The following is a 26,796-nucleotide window of genomic DNA, read 5'->3' as shown; positions in this document are numbered from 1 at the left end:
TGAAGCAGCCAATGACAGGTGAAAGTCAATTTTGCCTCCAAAATTAAGAAAAGTTCAATGTGGATTGTGTAATATAAACATCACACATCATGCAGAAAGATTCCACCGCCGCTAATCCTTGAGTGCTTCCCCCTACACCCACTGGAATGACAATGTTGGACACAGTGCTCACTGCTTAGTTAAATGGTCCTTAACCAGCTTCAAGGACCCACAGTTTGATTCCATCTTAAGCATGTAAAGCTGAAATTAGACAGGAATTAAAATACAACAACGAGTAAATTCCTCCCAGGTTTGTTCTTTTTGAATACAAGCAAACACCTTCATTCTAAAGTTTTTCAGTTGAACTAAAATTACTTCTTTACCAGAAAGCTTAACAGGATGGGGGTGGGAATCCAGGAGCTTAAAGCCATGTTTCCCACGTCATCATTTCACATACATATAGAACATGGTTAGAAGTTAAAAACGTAGGCACTGAAAAAGATACCATTATTTTATATGTCACCAAGAAAGAGGAAACAAGTTTCTACCACTTATAATCATCGAGCTTGGCTTCTGATAGGCTTCATCTATTGACTGGCAACTTCTTTCCTCGGGCTCAGAAAGCATCTGATCGTCCATCTCTACTATGACATATTTTACTTCATCAACATTCACAGCTACTCATCTGTTCCCACACCTTTCTGCACACACAGTAACTTTTTTGCTCCAATGCTGAATTCATGCATTTATTGAAGAAGACCCTTTAAGGGAAAATGAAATCCAGGGCATGCCGTGTACCAGTATACATGGATGGCTTCACTGAAGTTAGGACAATATGAACAGCTATGACCAAGTTCAGTCAGGCCATGACCACTACCTCATTAAGTTCATGTGGAGACTATGACAACCAGCTCATCACTGCCACCCGACCAAAAACTTTTGTAAGATACGGTTGGGAAACACATTCAGATTCAGGGAGGTTCAAGTGGGGAAGGGCTGTGCATGGTTGAATCTGTGGGATAGGGATGAATGGATAAGCCTTCACTTGGCCCAGGGCAACCAGTCAAGGGTCCCAGCAGCTCACCCAGGTTCACCAAAGAAGAAGAAGAGAGCTTGAGCACACCTATAATCAACTCTCAGCCTGGCACACTGGTAAGAAGAGCCAACTTGGAAGTCTACGGGGAGAACTTTCAAATACTATTTCTCTACATACAACTCTGTAGGATTGTGACGAGTTGAGATAAAACAAATGAAAATCCAATCTGTGTCAGGCATTATGTTGAGAATGAAAATACAAAGACTAACAAAACGTAAGCCCTGTTCTCTAAGAATTCTAAGTCCAGTGTGGGAAAAGTCACACACAAATAGATAATTATAGCACCATGTAATGAGTACACTGTCCAAGCTAGGCTCTGTGTCTTAAGGAAGCACAAAGTCAGGGGTGCCCTAATTCCGTGAGACTCAGGCGTTAGACTCCCCTGCAGTTGATTTGCATCATCACATGTGAGACCCTGGCTGAGTACTGAAAAGAGATGGTAGTTTGGGCAGAAGAATAGGGGGCTAAGAACAGAAGGCTCTGCTTACACACCAGGTAAGGAAATGGAGGGTTAAAAAAAAAAAGGAATCGCACCAACGCAAAAACAGGAGGAAGACAGCAAAGTATCAGGAATGCAGCTGGATGAATAATTGATGAGCTGGTGGCCTAACAGAGAGTCTCATTAATATGATCCTGCAGGTTCATTAAGTACTGTTCCAGGCTTGTCTAGGAGGGGGCCTCCTGAGTCTTGATTAGGACGGCGTGGCTTTCGCTTTGACATCGGAACTTGGGGTCTTGGATTTTGCCGACTGCTTCCTAAGCTTCTATTCTTTTACCCCCAGCACCTTTTAGAAGCTCTTCCGGATCCCCCTCTCACTAATCACGGGCCTCTAACCATGACAGTCAGTCCTAGTAAATAATATATCAAGATAAATGATAATTGTTCTGTTTTAAGTGTCTCCTAATGAGCATCATAAATTAAAAATTAATATTGCAAAGACTGTATGAATAGCATCAAATCCATAAACAAAGCAGCGGGTATCACGCTGGCAAATGAAAGCTAAACACCTCCCTTGCCCTCTTTTCTATCCCCTGCCTCTTTCTACCCTCCCCCAATTCCATCCTCACCTTCATCCTCCTTCTACTGATCTGAGATTCAAGCAACCAAGAATCATATTGCAAATAACAATACCAGCATCTTTTTTTTTTCTCACAGATCACGTCTGGCCTGCTACTTAACTATCTGACTTGGAGTGATGTGAAGACCCAGTCCAGAGATTTTATTTCTTGTTATTTCTTTTCCTTAGCCAGAGATGAGAAAGTAAAATTGAACTATGAAAATCTTTTCTGTGGGGCAGATGAACTAGGTCAGGGTCCATATTAAGGGCAAATACAAAAAGTTTCATTTTTACTAGCATCTAATAAATTCTGTTCTTCTAGCATACAGAATTAGATTTCAAATGGAGCCACACTTTGAGGAAGAGGATGTACCAAAATCAACAAAAAGTTTTTGTCTCTGTTGATTATACTTATCATTTTATCTTTTGGGGGTTCGTTTCCGTGTTTTCCAAATTTCTATAATTTCTACCAATTCCAACAATTTGGGGGGCCACACCCTTGGCCAGGGATTGAACTTGTGCCACAGCAGTGACAATGCCAGATCCTTAACCTGTGCCACAAAGGAACTCTGAATTTCAACAATTATTATTGTACCCATGTCAAAGAAACAAGAAAGAAAATATCATTTGAAAGGGAAGAAGAATACTGAGATGTAAAAACTCTATCACAAAGGTGAAAGTAACTATTACTTTATGAGCATTATTGTAATGCGCCAGGCTCTGTGCTAGGTGTGTATCATCTCAAGTCTTCACAGCAATACTGTAGGAGAGAAGGATAGAAGGATATTCTTCCTAGCAGCCAAGTGCTGTTCAGAGGGAAAGAAGGCTCAACCAACAGGCTAGGAGTATTTCAGCTCCTCTTTGTGAGATAGACACTCAGACTGTCCTGACCCTATGGCATGAAATACACCACTCTGTAACCAGTGCCCCTTGTTGGTCTTCCAGGGTCACTCAGCAATCTTCTAGTTAGCATGTGGCTTCTCCTGCAGGCTGCCAATGGTGAGAAGACATACAGGTCATGTTCATGTAAATATTCTAGACCATATGGTTGTTGCATTTTGCACTGTAAATGAATACATTGGCTTTGTTCTCTATAAAGTCAATTTAACATAAACTTCAGTTCAGCTGCTTTTGGACTCAAAGGATAGAGATTTCCTAAAGCCTCGCTGATTGCTGAACTCTTTATACCAAATCCATATGAGCGCCCTAAATGCTATCTCTCTGTTGATTCACTTACGTTACTAATCCAAGGACTCACGTGTTCACAGAGCCATATATGGAGAAAATGTGAAAACAGTTCCCCTTTTTGGCAAGTGAGCTACATAACCCATAAAGGTAGCTTCACTCCAGGCCATTACCCAGATTACTTTTTACTAAACTTAGCTGAAATGTCATCCCTGGGCCTCTGAGGAATGCGCGTAATATGCAAAGGCGCTAGTAATGCCCTCCCACAACTAGAGTCATTACAGTTGTAATATGACAGTGAAATACTGGGCTTCTCTCCCCCTGGGATACCCTACACCCAACAAGGCCTAAGCCTCCCAAAACCAGAGTGCACAGACGTACACAGCGCTTTCACTAATTAAATCCACTGCAGAACCGGGAGAATTCCGAGAACAGCAGTAACACATTTTTATTTTATAAAAATGTCCCCATTGAAACAACAGATCCGAATGTAAATGTAAAACTGGGCATTCCGTAATGCTCTCTTCACATCTGTCAACATTTTAGAAGAACTTCAAGTGGAAGGCATTTGTGGGTCTCTACGTTATGCCTGGAATACATCCGAGGTGACTTGGTTTTCACTGGCACCCAGGTTCCAAATAAAAAATATCATTTAATTTCAGACCTTTGAAGCAGGAAGGGATCATGAGAGTCATGCAGACCTACCCCCTCATTTAACATGTGTGATAAAAGTTCAGAGAGGTTGAGACAGGGTTCAAGGCTGCTCACATGATTAGATTTCAGAACATCTAAAAGCTGGAGAGGAATTGGGGCGTATTTCCCATTGTACCCTTAGCATGTGAAGGGCAAATGACTCCATCTAAGATCAAGGACTGAGACAGACAAAATTCACTGGCCACCTGACCATTCCTTATTTTTACAAGCAAAATTAAATTGGGAATAGAAACATTTGCCCAAATTGCTTTGGCTAATTTATTGGGCTTTTTGTTTTGTTTAGCATTAAAAAAAAAGAGGAAAGAAAGAAAAAGAAAAGAATAGGGCAGAATAGGTTGTGTGACTCATCTTATAGTGTTTAAATATTAATAAAGTTATATTTGATGTAAAATTTGTTGTTTTTATGATGTCATACAAGAGTATTATTTTATGAAATTTTCATGTTTCAAATATATACACATATATATTTATGCACACAGATATACACACATCTGCTAGGTTATAGTGAATTTCTTACTATGGGGCACACCAAAAAGATGGAAATTCACTTCAGTAGGAATTTCACTCCTTTTTTTTTTTTTTTTTTGGTCTATCTTTTTGTGTTTTCTAGGGCCGCACCCACAGCATATGGAGGTTCCCAGGCTAGGGAACCTAGCCAAAGCAACTGAAGATCTGAGCCGCATCTACGACCTACAGCACAGCTCACAGCAACGCCAGATCCTTAACCCACTGAGCGAGGCCAGCGATTGAACCCACAACCTCATGGTTCCTAGTCACATTCGTTAACCACTGAGCCACGACGGGAAACTCTTGATCCCACTCAGTCTTCTTTAAAACAAAACAAAACAATATCATGAAATGCAAAACAGCACTTTTTCTTAAAAATGGGGGGTAACTTTCATATTAAATAGTCACTCTTTCAAATCCCTACAACCTAAAATATTCTTTCTGCCCTAGGCCTAGTATAATTTTCTATAGAAAAATTAAACATAAGAAACTAGGGGAAAGAACAAATACATAACAGATGAAAAAAGAAACAATTTACCTTCACAGTTTTAAGGTAATTTCTTTTCTAAAATCAAAGTTTGAGGTAAATAAATATAATTTACTCAGTTCCTGATACAAAGTAAATGTTTAGTAATATATGTTGAATGAACACTGAAGAGAAAAGGACAGGCTTTAATTCAGCTATTAACTTGCCCTGCAAAGCCAGGCAAAAGTCTTAACTTCTCTGACCTCCAACTTTCTCAACAGTAAAAAGGGACAACTGAGCAAGGGCAGTGTTTCCTTCCGGGACGTCTGCAGAACTCTTCCATGGAATGTCAATAGGTGGTCCCTGAAAATCATCTGTAACTGACAGGTCAATAGGTGGTCCCTCATCAGATTTCTATGATTTCCATCATCATCTTTAGATCTATGAGCATCCGATGAGTCTTTATTTGTCTTGACTTCCTGGCTCAGAAGCCTCTGAAGAAGAGGAAAACATTTCAAATACCAATCAAAAAAAAAAAAAAGAACACACTGTAATTTCTTTTTTTGTTCTTATTATTCTTATATTTCTATTTTTTTCATTTTTAAAGTTTTATCGAAACAGAGTTGTTTACAATGTTACAATTGCTATACAACAAAGCAATTCAGTTGTACATATACACACATCCATTCTCTTTCAGATTCTTTTTCCACAGAGATGATCACAGAATATTGGGTAGAGTTCTCTGCACAATAGCATATCATTGCTGGCCAATTATTCCATATACCTTGGTGTGCATTTGCCAATCCCAAACCCCGAGGCCATCATCCCTCGACTCATACCTGTCCCCTTTGGTAACCATACGTTTTTCAAAGTCTGTCAGTTTGTTTCTGTTCTGCAAATAAGTTCTTCTGTATCCTTTTTTAGTTCCACATATAAGTGATATTACGTGATGTTTGTCTTTCACTGTCTGACTATCTTCACTTAGTATGATTATCTCTAGGTCCATCCATGTTGCTGCAAATGGCATTATTTCAGTCTTTTTATGGCTGAGTAATATTCCATTGCATATATGTACTATATCTTCTTTATCCATTCCTCTGTTGATGGGCATGTTTCCATGTCTTGGCCATTGTAGATATTGCTGAAATAAACATTGCAGTGCATATATCTTTTTGAATTATGGTTTTCTCCACTATGTATTTCTTTAATGAAAAAAAAAATAGTGTAGCCCACTACATAGACCAGATACTATAAAGTCCCTCCAACTAAGGAAGAGTAGTTTGGGCTGTGAATTAGTGACTTCTCTTTTATTTTCTATGAGTCCTTTATTTTAATATATCTGATCTGTCACAAAAAGGAGAGAGAGAGAGAAGGCATTTAGGGTTCAGATCAATATCTTGACCAAAAGACAGCACAGCAGAGGACACGGGGCACCCTTCCCTTGGGCATGGTTCCGTCCCATGAGTCTACTTGGAGGCCTGGAATTAGCACAAGCCCCACCCACCAGTTCCATGACTTTGGGATGAAAGGGGGACTAGATTAGCTTCAGTTCTTGAGTTGAACCTACTGTCACCTACAGCTGCCACTCTGGTTTGTTAATACGGAGTCAGAAAACAACCCTCTCTGTGAAGAGATTCTGAGTTTGGGTAGTCAGAGGGCAAGATTATCTGGGGAAGTTTAGCATAATAGTTAAACATGTAATTTTAATAAATTAAGTAAATCAGGGAGTTCCCATCATGGCACAGCAGAGAAACGAATCCCACTAAGTGGTGGGTTCGATCCCTGGCCTTGCTCAGTGGGTTAAGTCATGTTGCTATGAGTTGTGGCATAGTTGCAGACACGGCTCAGATCTGGAGCTGCTGTGGCTGTGGTATAGGCTGGCGGCTACAGATCCAATTAGACCCCTAGCCTGGGAACCTCCAAATGCTGTGGGTGCAGCCCTAAAAAGACAAAAAGACCAAAAAAAAAATAATAAGCAAAGTGTTGAGAAATTTGAGCATCCATTTCTTTACGGGAAATGGGAATAAAACTGGAACTTACCTCATGAGTTGTGCAAAGAATTAAATAAGAAAGATAGTTGTTGGACTTGATCCAGTATCTGATGTGCAAGTGTTCAGTAAATATTACCTGTTTTTATTATGGGATAACTAAATCCAGACCATGATTAACAGATCAAGGATAAGGAACTTTAAATGATATGTTAGTGTAAATTGGAACTTGTGCCGCCTTCATGGTCCACTTCGGTCGTTTTACTCTCGCAAATGGCCTGGAAGGGTTGGAGAAAACTGCTTGGTCACCCTGAGATGATTATCAAATCTTATACTTAATGAGTAAAATGGGTAGCCAAAGAAGAATCCATTTCTCAGGAAGCATCATCTTGCCATAGATGTCCATTCCTTGTTTAAAATTGCAACACATTTGGGACCAAAAAATATCGGTATTTTGCAGCATTCTGCCATCCTGAGGCTTGTATTTATCAACAAACACCTCTTACTTGTCATGATTAAGCACCAATATTCCACACTGTGGTCTCTCATCATCTTTCCATAGTCAAAGATGGCTTTCGTTCATGCCGGTGGGGATTACTGCTGCTCTTTTATCCCAGGGAAGGGGAGACAGAAACTTGGAGAGAAGTAGCAGCTTGTCCAAATGGCCTACAGTCTGCACATGTGACTTGCCTCTGGAGCCTTAAACATGGTGATCAGCCAGATGGCAACACTGACCCCTCAACCATCCCACCCAGCATGCAAATCAGGTTCGCACTCATTCATTTTCCTGAGCTACTCCAGCCGTGAGCACAAGTCTCAATTCTTGCAGGTGTCTGTACAGCAGAAGTGGTTGACAGGCTGACACAATGTATATTTGGGGAGGAAAATAAGAGTAAAGACTTAATTAAAAGATATTCTGAAGAAGGCAGAAGAAATTACACAACCTATCTGCAAACCACACACTGGAAATGAATGGGTTCTTTAGTGTTTGGGACATTTCTGTGTTATAAAAATGTAGCCTATAGAGCTATTATATCAAGTAATTTATGGGATGAATATTGTAATTCATTGAATGTCACGACTTATCTTTTATTCATATAGTTACTATTCCATTACCAGAGAGGGAGGTTTGTCAAAGGTTAATTATTTTAAATTGCTCTGGCAAATTTATTTTGATTTGTACAATTTTTTTGAATAATCATAGGTCTATATATTCATACATCTTTATGAGGCTTCTTTTTAAAAAATAATATTCTTTGATGAGGCAGTTAAAGCTAGATAAATGCTTTGGGGGGTCTTTAAAATATATTCCCTTTAACTCTGGATGTAGATCTACAAAGAATTCTTATATTATTATTATTGATCATATCTATCTTTTTCAGAACTTTGTACTTTTCAAAAAAAATCCATTATAAAATGGTAAGGAAGATGAACTTTGACTTTTTCAAGGAGTTGGTCATGGTCCATATTACCTTTAGCTCTGAGGCATTATTTGGAGTGCCCCTCTGAATGATGCATCAGGAAGACTGTTGACATCTCTTCTCTGGTGTGTACCCATTTGTGATTCACATGAGGCTGCCCTATGGCCAGGGCTACACCTGCTCAGGATATGAAAACTGGTCTTGTGAAACAAACCAAAAAAATGGTATATGGAAGGGAAAATACCTTCCAAGTTGGAAAAATTATCTTGAATTGTTAAACTTAAATTAGAAAGGGAGCCAGAAGCAAAGAGAAGAACTAGGAAGGCTACAATACATATCAATATATACGCTATATAGTTTAACCCAGTTCCATCTCCTTCAAAACCTATCGCCTCTCTCTCAGGAAGATTTTCTGATTATGCTTGTTGTCTTTTATTTTTCTCAAATGCTTATGTATCAAGTCTATATTTCATTAATATGGGCTTGTCGTTATGGAGCATTTTAATTATTCATAAATCATATGAGAGTTAGAGATATATAGTGGGAAAAATTTCAATTTAAAGGCAGAAGACCTAGGCCCATATTTAAGTTCCATGGTTATTATTTGTGTGGGCTTAGATGGGTTGTTCTATTTATCTAAGACTCAGTTTCTTTAATGTCACAGAAAAATAAGAAAACTTACCTATGTGCTAGGTGGAGTTGGCAATTTGTCACCTAATAATTGCACACTTCTTCAGGCTTATAAAATTCTTGCATATGTATCTTGTTTAATCCCCAAACAACAGTATAAGATGAGCACTATTACCCATCCATTTTTATGGGAATTATATGAAAATACTATTTTTAACATCATAAGTTATTATTATTTTCAGTCTGCAGATTTTATATCATCAATTTAATATTAACAGCCTTAGGATCCAGGCCATATCTATCTTTTATTTCTTTTTTATTTTATTATTCCCTCATATTCCTTTCTTTTTAAGTGGCTTGATGAATAGATTCAGAAGATAGATTTTTCTAGTATAGATAACAAAGTGTTTTGCAAAATAAATACTCAGTAAGGTTGTGTCTGTATGTTGCCAGAGTAACTGCTTAATTTTACTTGATGTCAGGAAGAAAACAATAATCTACCATTTGATCAATATTTTTGCTTTTTAATCACTTGTACTGCTATCGTGCACATGGTAAAATATTCTTAGAGAGCACAGCAGTTCCAGAAGTACAAAAATAAAACATGCATCTACTCTAAAAAGCTGTTGCTAAAACAAAAGCTGCAGCACATGATTCTGGAAAGCATAAATGGTGGCTCAGGTACAGAAGCTGCAAGGAATTTTTTAATTACATACCCCACTGGAAGGCCAACTCCAGCCAAGAAAGGACTTTATTCACACTGTTTTGGATACCTAACTCATAGTTTGTGCACAGTGAATATTGGCTGAGTATCGGGAGTTCTCTTGTGGCTCCAATGCTGGCTAAAGATCCAGTATTGTCACTGCCGCAGCTCAGGTCACTGCTGTGGCACAGGTTTGATCCCTAGCCCAGGAACTTCTGCATGCCATGGGTGTGGCCAAAAAACAGTATATATAACATTAGCTGAGTATAAAGCCTCTCATTATACTAATATAAATCAGAACAACAGAAGACTGTGGAACTTTGCAATTAAAGAACTTAGAATTTTGAAATGGGTTCAGGAAAGAGAAAGAATGTTGGAGATGGGACTCATAAATGAAAGTTAAGGAATCTTTAAAAAGGATACAAATGAACTTACTTAGAAATAGACTCACAGGCATAGAAAAGAAATTTATGGTTACCAAAGGGGAAAGGCAAAGTGAGGAATAAGTTAGGAGTTTGAGATTAGCAGAGATACACTAATATACATAAAAGATATAAACAACAAGGACCTACTGTACAACACATGGAACTGACTTCAGAATCTTATAATAACCTACAATGGAAAAGAATCTGAATATATACATATATACATATATGTATAAAACTGAATCACTTTCATGTACACCTGCAATTAATACAATCTTGTAAATCAACTATACTTAAATTTTTCAAAAATTATTTATAACTCAAAAAGAGAAAGAAAAGGAGAGATTTTGAGTATCATATAAGATGTCTACAATGGAGCAGGCAAGGGGCTCCTTACCTCTGCTAATGAATAGAAGCATAAATGTGCTCATCTGTGGCACAAAAGTTGTCCATTAGTAAAAGTAAATAAACATGTAAATGCGTACAGGCATACATAGATAAAATAAATCCTCATTGAGAAGTGGTAGAAAGTAAATATGAAAATTATAGCATAAGCTCTCCCCTGTTGAGGTTGTGTTATGTGTCAGACGCATCTGCTATGTGTCTAAGTACTGTACTTACATTGTCTCATTAAGCAAGTTCCCTGTGGTAAATGTTATCACAGATGAGGAAACTGAGATTAGGAGTGGTCAACTACCTTGTACAAAGTCACATGCTAGTTGTCAGCAGAGCCTAGAATTACTACATATCCAGACCATCTGGATTAAAGTAATCATTTGAGACACCCCCATATTCAGCCTCAATGTTGATCAACCCCCCAGTTTTTTTCTCCATGCAGCCTAAAGGATCATACAAGTGGCCTTGATGTTTACTTATTAAGTAAACATAGAGTGCATGAGTGCATGAGAGCAAAACCTGATTGACAAATGCAATCATGAAAAACCTATACTAATGCTGCCCACAGAGCTATTTGTTTAAAAAAGATGTAATACTTATGCCAATATTTTACTCTTACTAAGTCGTCCTTACCCTGATTTCACAGTAAAATTAGATCCCTGTTGGATAGAATCACTGCGTCAGCAAATAGAGAAATTTCACCCTGAAAACAGACTATGTAGCCCTAAAACAATTTCATATTTCTGTCATCTAGCTATATATCAGTAAAAGGCCCTTTTCAGGGAATTATTCTGGGGTGTTGCATAAACTGTGAATTAATCACATAGTTGTCAAACGTCCACTTACTTTTGAATTATAGAATCTATTGTCTAAGGTGGGATTTCTGTGTGAGGAGACACTGGACCATGGTGTGAGCAGCAGTGGCAACAATTTTGTGACTTGTGTAACAGCACAAGGTATTGCTGTAAATCACGAAGACTGCAGAGTAAAAGGCAGGCCTCCGAGAATACCATAGCAACAGAGCCCACTCGCCTCCCAATGCTATTCAGCACCACAGAGGAAAAAAATGTTCTGCCTCCAGTGTCTTTTTACTAGAAACAATCTGATCCCTGTGGATTGGGATATTTCTATTTTTATTTCTCCTTAGCAAAGACCTCTAAGTCCAGAAGTGTCCTCGAAGGCCCCACAAAGGGCTATTGTGACTACCCCTTCATGTTTCCAAGCTGCTCTGGGGTAACGTGGGGGAGGGGAGGCCCTCGGGGGAACAGCTGATTGGATTCTGGCAAGAAGGACCAAACATCTGCTTCAAACAAAAGACATCTGCATATTTCACATTTATTTTTCATAATTTACAGAAGCAACCTGCCAAAATTCAGCAAGGGAGAATACGCTAGCACGTAATTAACTTAAAGTTTGCTTGCTTTAGACGTGTGCGCACGAAGCCCGGGAGCTCACCTGGGAGGACAGGGAAAAGTGGAACTGCCATCTGACTGCTGGAAATTCAGTCTTCGACCTCCTAGGCCAGGGCAGGACACCCAGCCCTGCTAGGCTTGGAAGGGAGAAATAAATATACCAAAGGTGTCACTAGGAGGTTCTTTGTCCTCATGTCAAATAAAAAGCCTTCCCACCAAAGGGGTGGCCTAAGGTGATATTAAATAAGATTTACTGAAGCAGGAAGAGTTTGCTTCTACCCTCTAGCATTGCAGGACCCAAGTTAGAGAATGGTGCAATGCTACATGACATAATTAAAAATGCATAGAGAAAAATACACAGAATAGCCCGGTGAGAAATCATGTGTGAAGTGTTGCGTTATTTGTCAGAGCATCTGAAAGTTGTAACTTACTGAAAAATAGTATGTTTGGAATATATGAGGAAAACATAAAGAGAGCAAGATAAAGGGTGACATGATCAGTCTGCATAATCTTGGTAGAAGGAATACAGCAAACTCTCTGGCCTCTATGAAGTATGTCTTCCCAGTTGAACCTCAAACTTCACAAGGTCATTATTATGTAAAATAGCTAAAAATTGCTTAATAGATAATATAAAGGGTAGGAAGTTTTTTTTATGAGAAAGACATGGAGAGAAGATGTCTTTTCCTTTCCAGCAAAGGAATTTCAACTCTGTGTCTAGTATTTAAAAAATACTAGTTATGAGATCCTATGGGATTCCCTCTGATCTTGATTCCAGCGAGAAAGCATACTTAAAGCGAAGTCTCCACAGTAATAGGTGCTGTTGTTTTGCAGTATTTAAAACACAGGTCCCTGGTGGGAAGGGAGAGTGGTATTTTGATTTTGCTGACTGTCTATTATCTTCCAGTCTTAGTCACTGTTTTATAAAAGCAACTGTGTTCTTGATTTCACTGCAGACACAACGCTGACCCTATACACATCTCTGTGATAAGCATGGCAGTTCCAAAGAATTTAGCGTCTGAAGTTCTGTGTACACTGTAGAAGCAAGGCGTATAATCTGGGCACTATGAATAATTCCTCGGTGACTCCTAGTTAAGAAGCCACTTAGTTGAAGTCATTCTGAATATCACCCAGTATGTGGTTTTGATATCTGATTTAGCATTTTGTGACATGTGCATGTCGAAATGGTTTAAAACATGAAATCCCAATTCCAATAGCAGCTCTTTTGAAAACAATGATTTGCAATTATGCACAAACCTACATTTTGAGTTTTGCTCGTTATTCTTAGATCCACATTAAAAATTTTTTTCAATGTACTTAAATTTCAAACCAGTATGCTATACACATGAACCTTTCACGTAATTATAAATTCTGTTCTCTTTTTGCAATGGGCTCTTAACAGAGGGGCAGCTTGTTATAAATAGAGAGAGGTTGGACTTGATTTGAATCAGATATAGATTTCAATCCTATTTCATCCATCCATAAGCTGGGTGACCTTTAAATGCTCTGGGTCTCAGTTTTGTCTTCCATCCACTAGGGTTGGTATTTTTTCTGTACAAATTAAATGAGGTACCTTGTGTTTGTATGGGAGTAGCTAATCTGCCCATAAACTGGCATCATTCTAATTTGTTCAAACTCAGGTGTCTTACAGAAGAGCTCTTTAAAAGAAAACTCTAATCCCCAAAGAAGAGGGGATCAGGCAAAAAGACAAACTTTGAAAATGAAACTTGACAACATATTGGTGTTTGTCTTTCTATGATCTTAAGTGGGTATTGTAAATAACTAAAAGGAAAAATCAAAGGGCTCTACAGCTCCTACCTTAGGCTGGGGCACCATTCATACTCTTTGGAGATCTGTTTTCCTCACTGCCAGAGGCACTGCGAGGAAGTGACAGTCACAGTGGCCATGCCTGGGAAAGGCTGTGGGTTATGGTGAGAGGTGGCACTGGTCCTGGCAAGAAGCAGTGGTGGAGGAGAACGGGATGTCCTCAACAGAGGTAGCTACAGTACCCCTCCCTAAATACCAAGTGGGAGATTCAGGAACCAGGAAGTACCAGCTTATGCCTGGACTATCCAGTATGGCATTCCTAGCCACATGCGGCTATTTAAATCAAAATGAATTAAAATATAAAATTCAGTTGCTCAGTCTCAGTAACAGATCCATCATTATAGACAGTTCTATTGGACAAAACTTGACTGGCAGAGGACCAGTTTTTGTTCCAAAGGAAATGTGAGAGATTCGCCCTAGACCACATAGGTACCTGAAGACCGAGGCAGTGGGGGAAGGGAAGGAATGAAATCCTGAAAGAGCAATTAGGGATAAGAATTGGCAATATAGGAGTTATTCTCTTTAACATGACCTCTTTTTATTCAAGGCAAAAGGTGGGAAAATTCAGTGAATGTACAAAAATGCCCAACACATTGCTTTGAACACAGCAGGCTTCAACAAATACAAACCCTCTTCTGCTTGAGACGTCTTTAGTGGTGCAGTCTACCAGGGCTGCCATTCTTTTGCTAGAATAACCCTCCTGCTATCTATGTTACATCATTAACTTCAAAAGCTGCCAAAGACTCATCAAATCAAGTCAATGGTCAACGTCCCAAGATCTATATCTTGCCAACACGTATGCAGACACCGGAGCCTAGGTGTGAATCCCAGCTCTGACATCTGTTGGCTGGGCACCTTGCACTGTTAGTTAACCTCTTTGAGCCTCAGGTTTCTCATCTGTGAAATGACGATCATATTAGCACTGACTTTTAGCATTAGTCCTCATGAGTGCCTGGCAGATGCTCCCTAGAGGTCTAGTGGTTAGGAGTCAGTGCTCTCATGAAGGCCTGGCACATCATCAGCATAAGGAAAGAGCTTGTTATGTGAATATTTGCATTCCTCAACAACCTGGTCCATAATCACACCTCAAGTTGGTCTTCCACTATGCTCCCTTCCCCTTCTATGTTTCAAATGTGCATTATTCCTCCAACTTGACTCTCATACCTTTCCTCTTTATACATATATACACATCTTTCAAAGTGCATCTTTAGAGAAGAATTTTTCCTGGGTTAGTCCCATCTCAGCATGCCTGGAGCTTATTGTTTACCTCAATAACCTTTATTTCATTCTGTTCTGCCTTGTTTTTTCTAGCTTGGTCATTTCCTGTCTGGACTCACCCTAGACTGTAAATTCACCAAGAAATTATTCACACTTGTAGTCCCCAGAACACGTACCTACATGAAGTATTCAATAATCACTCGTAAGAGGGTGAGAGGAGGGGAGCATATGGCATACTTTTCAATTCTATAAAATTATAAAATACCCACTTTGTCTGAGTGTTTTGTTTGCTTTTTAGGACTGCACCTGAGGCATATGGAAGTTCCCAGGCTAAGGCTTGAATCAGAGCTACAGTTGGCGCTTACACCACTGCCACAGCAACAAAGGATCTGAGCCGGGTCTGCCACCTACGCCATAGCTCATGGCAACACCGGATCTTTAACCCACTGAGCAAGGCCGGGGATCAAACCTGCGTTCTCATGGATACTAGTCTGGTTTTTACCACTGATCCATAATGGGAACTCCTGAACTCTGTATTTTAGAATCGTGCCTAAGTGGCTTTTGAAGTTGTCTAAACACAATATCGGACACAACACCCTGGGATGATGAGTGCAAAACGTTGTTAATCTCTATTACATTTCTTAATGCCAAACATTTAGTTTAGTCTGCTTTGATTTTTTAAAATATGGCAGCATGAAAGGACAGCCACAACCTGAGAGGACAGAAGTCACGACACCAGATCGAAATACAAGTGTAGTCTGTCAGTTTATCTTCTGACAATTTCCCATACAAATTATTTCTCAAGCGTTCTCTGGATGCATCACAAAGACCCCCGACCAAGGAGAGTAACCTGGAACCCAAACCTCCTCTGCGGGTGCTGCTCAAGCTAGAAAGTAACAGACTCAGATTGGCTCTGTGGCCTGTCTTTTTTTTTTTCAATGGACTGTTGATTTCTAGGAATTAAAATTGACATTTTTTCTTACCCAGAAATAATGATATCACATAGGAAAATTGATAGAGTGCTAGATCATGACAGATATTTTCTTTTTTCTTTCTTTCTTTTCTTTTTTTTTTTTTTTTTTTGTCTTTTTGCCTTTTTTAGGGCCACTCCCGTGGCTCATGGAGGTTCCCAGGCTAGGGGTCTTATCAGAGCTGTAGCCACTGGCCTACACCACAGCCACAGCAACGCGGGATCTGAGCTGCGTCTGCAACCTACACCACAACTCACGGCAACACCAGATCCTTAACTCACTGAGCAAGGCCAGGGATCAAACCCGCAACCTCATGGTTCCTAGTTAGATTCATTAACACTGAGCCATGATGGGAACTCCATGCACAGGTATTTTCTAAATGATCCGCCTAAAGTAAATATTTGACCAGAAAGGATAACATACCACACAAGAGTATATCTTGATGGTATCCCAGGAAAGCATATCACTGCGCAAAGGAAGGAGCAGTGAGATGCACAGAATCTGCATACCTGGATCATCCTCATATCCTGTTCTTCTCCCGTGAATGACAGTTGTCTACATTTGTGTTGTAAGCCCATCTCGGCTCAGAATTTCTACCCAGGGAAATTATTTTGAGTAACCAGGATGTGGCTCATTTCACACACAAATTGGCTGCATCATCTTTTCCCATCAGGTGGCAGTGGCTAACATTTTATAAAATGTATCTCTATGCTCATAATTTAAGTTTAGCAACCCAGTCATGGCAACTAATAGCAGCTTCCTAATAGCAGCTTTTACTCTCTCCACCCAAAAAGCAGATTAGTTTCTTTTGCTGGAACCTATCTTAGATCCAATCAACTACAGTCTAATAAAAATTTTTTAAAGAGAAAAAAAAAATGACAAAAAAAGATCCAATCTGATTCAAGCATTATCTCTGAAAAGTTTCTAGGGCATCTCTCTCTGTTGTTGTTGTTTTTTAAAAAAACACAGGAATCACATATGTCTTTCTTAATGTTTTCCTAATGGGTCAGTGGGTGAATTTTGGTAAATACTCAGTATCACACTATATGCACACATATTGGCTAGGGCTCTGAGGGTCTCTGAGGCAAAATCTCTAGAGCCCCTCATTCTCCTTGCATTTAACCGTTACTCTTAATATAATAAGCAAAAAAGACCCCTACATTTTCTTGGGCTCCAAACTTTCCTGGATAATTTTCTTTCTTTGGTAGAAATACAACACATAGCCTTATGAGTCTTCAAATATCTGAAGAAAATAGCTACAAATGGTATCTTTCTATTGCCCACAATTCATCCTGTTGAAAAAGGCAGCTATGTTCTTAGAGTTGATTATTGCTCTGTCTTAAATTTTCTAATTGTTTTAGATTTTTCACTTATTTTAGACATTTTTCACTTTGCCCCCTAGAGTAAATTAAGATGAAAGGTAAATTAAAAGGGAGGAATTCAACATAAAGAGAATAAATAAATAAAGCACAGATTGCAAAGCAGGAATGAAAACAAGGTCTCCCAAACCAATCTGTTAAAGGAATGCTACAAATGTGAAGTGTTTACTATTTTAAACATTAATCATGTACTCACTCTGTTTATTTAGCTATCAATGTTTTTCCTGTAACTCTGACTTGAAAATGTGTAAGCTGTTTAGAATTAGGACTCACACTGAAGCCAAATGATATTTTGATTATTTATATTGCATAGCTTGTCTTGAAACTTCAGAGTTGCAGCTTTTTCATTTCAATTCACACCTTTTTAAAAAGTCATTATTATTTTGTATAATGTGACATCTCAAATAACTTTTATTGCCACCCACTGCCATACGCCTAAGTCACAGCCATTAAAGATAGGGAGCCTGGGTCCTCCATCAATGGGCCTATTCAGATCACTGCCATCTTGCTTTTCCCTAGGAACTATGCAATGACCCCAAACACTGCATTAGAGGGCTGGCTTAGTTATCAGATTTAGGAGTTCTAGGAGTTCCCTTGTGGTGCAGCAGGTTAAAGATCCAGCATTGTCAATGCAGCAGCTTGGGTCGCTGCTGTGGCTCTGGTTCAGTCCCTGACTGAGGAACTTCAATCTGCTGCAAGCACAGCCAAAAAAAAATAAAAATAAGAATCCCAAAGAACTGTAAGTTTCTCAAGTTCCTGCAGTGTTTTCTTGACAGATATTAATTATTTTTAATAAAATTTAACAACTTGGATCTGCTGAGGAAACACAACCACCAAAGATACCATAAACTACGCATGAACAGGGGCTTCTCATCTGATCTCACAAAATTACAAGTCCTGAAGAAGACAGAAACTGATCACATAAGGTTATTATTTTTGCCCATTAGGAAAGACAGGAAAGCACAAGAATTTTCCCCTTGAATAAGTATATGGAAAAATCATTTCCATTAGAACCCCTAGACAACGGTTGGACAAGATTCCCCCAAATATATCTTTTCTTTGAAAATGGTGTTACTGTCATAAAATTATCCAGGTATGCTAGAAAATTATCCAGGTATGCTAGGCATTTTTATTTTCTACAGTTGACCTAAACTTCCCCCAGAGCTCCATCCCGTTTCTTCTAATTTTAACAGTTCAATGTCCTGTGACAGCTGTTCCTTCCCCTGCTCATCCCCTTCCCTAATTGGTGTGGGGCTGTAGTGCCTCACACTGGAGCTCCATCTGGCCCTCAGGCTGTGGGCTGCTGGCTGCTGCAGGGTCTCATTTGGTGCTTAGTGGGTGCTGGCTGATTCGAACATGTTTCATAATCAGTGTTCTAAGGATACCTAGCCTCCCATGCTGGCAAGCCAGCCGGAGCCCTGCCTGGCACTCTGCCCCAGCCTTCTTTAGGAAAGTCAGACTTGCCCCTTCCAACCTCTGTCCTTCTCTCCAGAGTCCCTGAGAATCTGAAGGGCTTCCTTTTATTTCCTCTCTCAGTTGGACCATGTGGGGATTTGTTCCTCCTCTATCTCATCATCCTTCCAAGAGTGGTATTTGCCTTCCCCCTTTCTCTATGGCTTTGAGAACAGAGTAGCTGTTGAGGACAGGACATACGTTACTTGAGGAAAGAGAAAAGCTTCGTCCATTTCATGGTTCCTAATTTGCATCCTATTAGAGGTAGGTAGAGGAAACTGGCAGGTCCTACTGGCTTCCAGTCTCTCCTCTCTGGTCCCCTTCAGCGGTAACCCTACTCCTGCCCTCCAGGTGCCCAGCGCTCTCACAAGCTACTCATCTCCTTCAAACAGAACATTTCTAACAAACTGGCTGATAGGTACTCAATGTCTGGTGCAACTTTGGAGATCACTGCTTTTACGGGAATTACGAAGAACTAGCACAAGCCAGATGAATCACTGCGAATGGAATTCTGAGCATGGGTGGTTGAAGAAGAGCTTTAAGGGCAGAAAAGGAGTCTCCCAGATTCCACTGAAAGAGTGCTTTGTAGGTAAGATGACCTCCTGGTACTTTTCTACTCATATGTTCAACAAGAGACTTACACACAAGCTTGCACATATGCACACACACATGTGCACACTGACACTTGAAAATGAAATATTAAGACATATCAAGGGTTTCTGCTATGGCTCAGCAGGTTAAGAACCCGGCTAGTATCCATGAGGATGTGGGTCCGATCCCTGGCCTTGCTCAGTGGGTCAAGGATCTGGCATTGCCAGGAGCTGTGATATATAGGTCGAAGACACAACTCAGATTCCATGTTGCTGTGGCCGTGGCGTAGGCTGGCAGCTGCAGCTCCAACTGGACCCCCAGCCGGGGAAATTCCATATGCCAAGGGTGGGGCCCTAAAAAGCAGAGAGCGAAAAAATAAAAAATAAAAAGACATATCAACATGAGATTTATAAATGTGAAAGAACCTTTAAAACTAATAAATGGTTCATAAATATACAGTACTAATGTATGTCAACTTATTAGACACAGGCCTCCTTACATAAAGAAATAATAAATAAGCAAAGAAAAAATAAAGAATGATAGAAATGACATGAACTAGCCCAGGCGAATCCCAAATAACTCAATTGGCTCCAGAATCATCCAAAGAGCTTTTAACATAGTGTTTTTACCTAGTGACAGAAATGGCCACAGGCATCTTGCTGTGACCAATCACTGACAACAGTATCAACTGTCCTGTTTTGTAAAGGGTGTAATTTCAGGCAAACGTAATTATGTTTACAAAGGCTGGTTCTTGGGATTTTTTAAATTTTGTTTCACATTCATAGGTCATGGGAGACTGAATTAGTGGTGTTTTTAGTTACTGCGATGAACACTAGTTTCCAGTATTTTTAGTATACAAGAATTCTTAGAAATTATTTTCTTTCCCTTTTTAAAATGGTATTTTTCATCATTTTGCTATTTTCCTGGAATTTCTGATAAGAGAAACCTTTTTGCAGCGTTTGGTGGATGTGCCTCATTTTGACCTGCCAGCTCTGTTTATGCCTCAGTATATTTCAACAAACACATCTGGATTTGCCTGGGTATATCTTTCATGGGCTTTATTTCTGGATATGTGGACATGACAGTTTCATTACGTTTGTCACTTCCTGAAAGGACCCATTCTTTTCTACATTCATTTTGACACTGCAGCCACATCCTTTGCCTCCATTGTTCAAATGTCCACAAACGTCTGGGAGAGAGTATGACAAGGACCTTGCTCTGAAGTGGCAAAGCCTCCAGCCTGGGGTAAGGTTTGGCTTTCCTGGATAGATTTTCTCCTTTAGGAAAGATCATTGCCACGTTGCCAGTCAACCTTCCTTCCTTTATAGGCACAAGTGTGCCCAGGTCGCTCAGGCACTACCTGGCTGGAGGGTACTGCACATCAGGGAGACTTTAGCATGGCGCCATGTTTGAAGAGCATCTGCTCTCACGCTTTCGGGCAATAGAGCATCCACCGTAACGTGACTCTCTGGTGGAAAATAAAATGCAAAGCTAGGCAACGACCTCCCACAGCAAGGCGCAGCATGCCCTCCCAAGGAAATCTGTCCCCTAAATGGTGCTTTTCATTTACTATTTCTCGAGTTCAATTTGGGTAGTCACTCAATAGCCAGTATTTTAAAATGAAGTTTATATATTATAATGATAGTTACTGCATTTGGGGTGCCTGTTGTCTGCTTGATGCTACTGTTTTGTGTTTTAGTTAAATTATCTCCAAACTTCGATCGTCCTCCAATGTAGCTATTTTTTGAGAAATGTAAGCTCAGAGAAGTAAAGGAATTTGTCCAAGTTCACACAATCAGAAGAGGAGTGGAGTGGGGCTACAAACCCAGTAATTCTGAGTTTCTGCCTGGTGTTGGATTTTAAATCTAACAACTTGGGGGTAACACCTTTTACGTGTTCAGCCCATCCTTTACCCCAGCCGCAGTGGTGGCAGCCAGTCTTACCCAGGGATAAAATACAGTTCCTCCCTCAGCTCTATGGCATATGCCCTAGAGGTTCTCTGACACTGTGCTACTGTGTTGTCACACCTGCAAATATCCTTTTTTTGTTCCTTGGAAGTACCAGGAGTGGCTAGAAGCTTGACCTTTTAATTCTTTGGGACAATTCTGGAACATGATTGCACAGCTCCTTTACAAGGTACTAGCAGGATCAAGCTCATCAACCACATTGGTGGCCTGCACAATAATGCACTCTTGAATTGTTTTATTCTCCCCCTCTCATTTCTTGTTCACTGGAACCTGGAACCACTTCCAAAAAAAAAAATGTCTGTCTCAGGCTCTACTCCCCAGAGGAAACCCAGGGTAAAACAAGCACATTATGTCACACTTTAAAAGTACCAGCAGGATGTATCAAATGGGGGAATAATTTGGGTTTTTGTTTTTGTGGGTTTTTTGTTTTGTTTTGTTTTTTGTTTTTTTGTTTTTTGGTGGGGGAGGCTTAAAACCTAGTTTAGAAAAAAAAAAAAAAAAAAAAAAGCCATCATCAATGTAAAAAGGAAAGTGGTCCAGACCGTGGGGAGGAGTTAAGTGCATTGATAAGAGAGAAAACAGGAAAGAAGACTTGATATGGGTGAGGGTGTGGATCCTAGACACATAAGAAAACCCAGGTCTAAGCACAGAGAGGGCCAAGGGGATCATCTGATGGGGCGTGATCAAGAGCCTTCAAGACCAGCAATGTTTGTTCCAGAGCTGTCTGTCTTAGATAAATCTTGATTTCCCCAAATCTTCAGGGAAGTTGCTTAACCATGGCAACCTAATGTGACGCTTCTGACAATGCAGGAAGAGAGATAAAGGCTATGTCTATACTCAGGGAGGAGAGAGGAGGGACAAAGGCCATGGCTTCCCCAAATGCTCCCTGGGGAGCACATGGCAACAATAGAGCAGTTTGGGGATAGTAGCCGAAGATGAGAAGTGACAGACAATGAATGGGACATCTGAGCACCTGCCAAGAATTAGCAAAGTAATTCTGGGGCAGGGGTTCCTACTATTACATAGAAAATAGAGTTGAGCCATTTTGTTTAGATATTAAAGATAAAAAAAAAAAAACAGAAGAACTTGGGAATATTTGGACAACATACACAAATATGGTATTAAAGATATTTGTAGAAACATGTTCCTCATACATTTAATGTAAGACCCTGAATATTCATTTGTTCCTTAAATATTTGTTAGATAATCATTTTGTGCCAGTACTGATCTAGACACAGTAGGAAAAGGGAGAGACCGTGAACAAACAGAAAATAAAATGTAATTATATTTTACTGGAGTGGGGTAGAAAAAATTGTAAAATATAGAATCTGTTGGACAATAAGTTATACAAGGAAAATAAAAGAGGAAAGGGCAATAGGAATGTTTGGGAAGTAGAGCACCAGAAAATGTTGGCACTATTTTTATGTTCCTGACCAAAGAGCAATTTTGGGGACTAAGATAACCCAGACCATGTATCAAGGCTTAATCAAACATTTGTTGGATGAATGTCAAATGTTATTTGATTACTTACTACGGGGAAGATGCTGAGCTAAGCAACATGGTGAAGATGAAGATGAGCAAGTGTTTTCAAGGATCTTTCAGGCTAACAAAGCAGCCTTTCTCCATCAAGGTCCCACAAGAGAATTAAGGCCTAATGCCTTTAGGCATCCATTTAAAGTAATGAATCATCCTCTCCTGTAGGCATCCTGGGTGTTTTTAGTTATGGACCATCCTCGAGATAATTGAGAAAATAGTGACTCAAATCACGTGCTGCTTTCTGTGGTAGAGATGAGGAACCCCAGTTGAGAAAGGCAGAGAGAGGTATGGATAAAAAACAGATCCTTCACCTGTTTTGCTTTGTTTTATTTTTGCTGGTAGTTGTTTACTTTTGAAGACATTCAAACCACCTATATTGGTGGCTGTTAGTATGGGATAAATACACTAAGAAACAGCAAGCCAATTTGGCCCCTATAATTTGTTCGGTTCTAACTAAATATTTACCCTGGAAGAATTATGTGTACAACATTCATAAAAAGAAATATAGCAGTAACTCTGTTACCTTCCTTGGAGTTTTACTTGAGGCTTGAATGAGACTGAAACTACCAGGATTTCACTAGAAGATACCGCAAGAAGCTTATCTATTCTTGAGCCCTTATTTTGATTGAGTTATTCTGTGTTGAGGTTTTGGCTGCTCCACCATACTGGACATTTTCTTACTGTTTAACACTGGGAAATATGTTTATAAGAATATTGAAGAGATTTGACAAGCTTTGCCATTGGAATCATTGTATTCACTTCCTCTATACTGCTGTATTGTCTCTGTCTAGCACCCTTGGTTATTTCTTGGGGGTTGTGACCCACCTCACTTCTCCTGTTATCTGGATTACTCTTCATTCAAAAAGATTTCTGTATCTCCTACCTAATGGGTCAAGGTAGTCTTCATCCACTGCTGCCAAAATCCCTAGGTACGGGTTCCCTGGTGGCTCAGCAGGTTAAGGATCCCTCACTGACACTGCTATGGCTCTGGTCACTGCTATGGCACAGGTTCTGATCCTGGGCCTGGGGAACTTCTGTTGATGTTCCCTAGAAGCACTGATTGATCAACCAGATAGTATGTCCTTATGGCTATGATGCAATAGGAAACACACGGCAACGTCTCTGAATTCTTTTGATCATAAAGTTGAATCACAATCTAATGCCTAGATCTCATGAGTGTATAGGAACTATAAGTAATAGAGAAACCAGTTAAATGACAGCAAGAGAAAGCAATCAATCAAATCCATTCCTCAGAATAAAAAAAAAATTACTGGTTACTCAAATTAAAAGTGGGGGAGGGGAAGCTGTTACAGAATAAAAGAAAATTAAGATAAATAACAATCAAATATAGTCATGGTGGATGTTCCCTGGAGTTCTGCCTCAAGTGAATATTTCAGACATTGCAGGGGCCACAGATCTGTACGCTTTCCCAAGCAGAGCTCTTAGCACGCTTTCTCCCCCAGGAGACATGTCTTATCTAGTTCTTTTGAGAATTCTTCTGCCCCTTCTCCTCTCCTGATCTCTCTTAGCTAAAACTCTGATTGTCATTGGGTGATGACTTAATCTTTGTTATTAAAACATCTTCTCGTGACTAATAAAATAAGCATGGATAATAGCATATTTCAGTGCTTTAAACTTGGAGAAAATGCTGTAGATCCTGCCTGATGACACAGTTTCCAAGAAAACCCCCAAATGCCTCAAAGTAGTTTCGAGCCTTGGCAACCATATTAGGATTTTAGAGATTTTAATCACAGCAGTTGGTCACACCCACATCCCAACTCATTCCAGCACTCGTGTTCAGAAGCCGAAGCTCTGGGTTGGTGTCAGAAACTTGACTTGCCACCTCATGCCCAAGATCGTCCATGATTAGTAATTAACCACTGGACTTTGAGTGGTAGCATTTTAACTTCCTGCATATGGATTTGATCATTCCCTTCCAAACCCAAGAAACTTGAAATACTAGTGGTATTTCACAAAAGTTATAAGAGGAACATGACTTCATTCAGCCTGTAATTTGTGCTAAGTTGTCTGGGATAGAAATGTATCAGCAAAGAGTCTAATGCATAGCTTAAAATGATTGATTCAAGATTAAATCAGCAACACTAATTTCTTGCAATGCTAGTTAGCTACATATGGTTACATTAATATTCCTCTTTTCAGAAATCCAGCTGAGAATCATTATTTAATGAAAGGCTTACAAATTGCATCCTATTAAATGGTTTTCACTGCAGATTCCTTTGTAGAAATGTGGAAAACATGTAAGTGACCATGAGAGTTCTATGCTGTATTTGCAATGAGCTAGGAAATTTTATTTATGTATCAATGAAATGTATGTATATGTGTGTATGCATGTAATACATAGACAGATATATATTACAGATACCTATACATATCATACAATATGACATGGATACATAGAATTATATATATAATACATGGCACAGACATATATTATATAATGCATATATACAATATTTACATATAACACATATACTATCAAGATATAATTCTCATCTATAATTTCTAAATTCACTAATTCCAGCAAGAGCTTATGAAATATACATTAAACTCTCTTAGGTTTGAATACCAACTCTACTATTCATTAAAGATATGTCCTTAAGCCATTTAACTCCCTAATATTTAGCTTCCTCATCTCTAAAATAACAATAATAATATCTGTTCTCCAGAGTGTTGTTATAAAGGAGAAAAAAAATTCGAAGCACTTAACACAGTATCTCACAAGCATTAGCTCTCTTTCTAATGTAAAAATTAACAAGAAATGATAGTTTATTAAGGAATAACTTGCTGGTTTGATGGATTTTTAGTTACTGAAGGGTTGAACCTAAGAAGGAAGATGAAACAAAGATCTGTGAGCAGACAAGAGACAGACTATAAAAGGAAAGAAAAGTTTGTGGAAGAATTCATATTTAAGCAATAATGTTAGAGTTTTTCCTTCAGGCACCTAATTCTCATGTAATATGTATGTGTGTGTATATATATATATGTATGTATATAATATATCATATGTGTTCATGTACATAATAATATCTTTTTTTTCTACTTTGTTAACAAAATAAGACTAACTTTGTTAATCTTAGTTAACTAAATAACAAGCTTTCAGGTAGAACATTGTGTTTTGAATAACTCCAGATTTGTTGCACTTGAAAGATTAACAGAAAAAAAATAAAGGGATTATTCAGAGCCTCACCCACCCGAGTCTGTCAACTTGGATTTTCTCTCATTAGGAAACAGACACAAAGAATTTTGCACAAGCAGAATCACGAACTTAACTACTTGGGGGTAAACATTTTTCAAAGTAGTCAGAGAAATGAATAGTGGAAGACTAAGCCGGTAAATCCCTCTGGACAGAATGTCAGGAGCAAAGCCCCTGTGCACTAAGTCCAGAAAGTAATCACCCATTCTCTGTAAGATTTCCAAATGGCGCCAGAGTCAGAGAAATTCCATGAAGTAGAATTCTTATTAATACGAAAATTGTGGCTATCTTGACCTCTGGCTATTTTATTAACTATTATTATTAATTATTATGACTCAATTAAAGCAGACTTATTTATTTTAGGGAAGAAGAGAGTTGACTGGTTTCTCATTGAATTCATTCATTTTTGTCTTGCCTAGATATTCCTAACACAGACATATAGAATACCTATCTATAATATGTATAACATACAATGAAGATACATAGGGTTTGTCAAAATAAGTTTACAATGTTAATAACAATCATAGATTTATCTCTTTTGCAGAATAGAATGCTTCCTCCATATGTTGTATCCCTCAATCCCCATGATGGACTCCAGGCTACATACTGTTGACCTCATTTTAAATTGGAGGAAAATGAGGCTGAGAGGTCACATGACAAATCC

Source organism: Sus scrofa, chromosome 3 (assembly GCF_000003025.6).
Source record: "Sus scrofa isolate TJ Tabasco breed Duroc chromosome 3, Sscrofa11.1, whole genome shotgun sequence".
Taxonomy (NCBI): domain Eukaryota; kingdom Metazoa; phylum Chordata; class Mammalia; order Artiodactyla; family Suidae; genus Sus; species Sus scrofa.
This window is presented reverse-complemented; position numbering follows the sequence as displayed.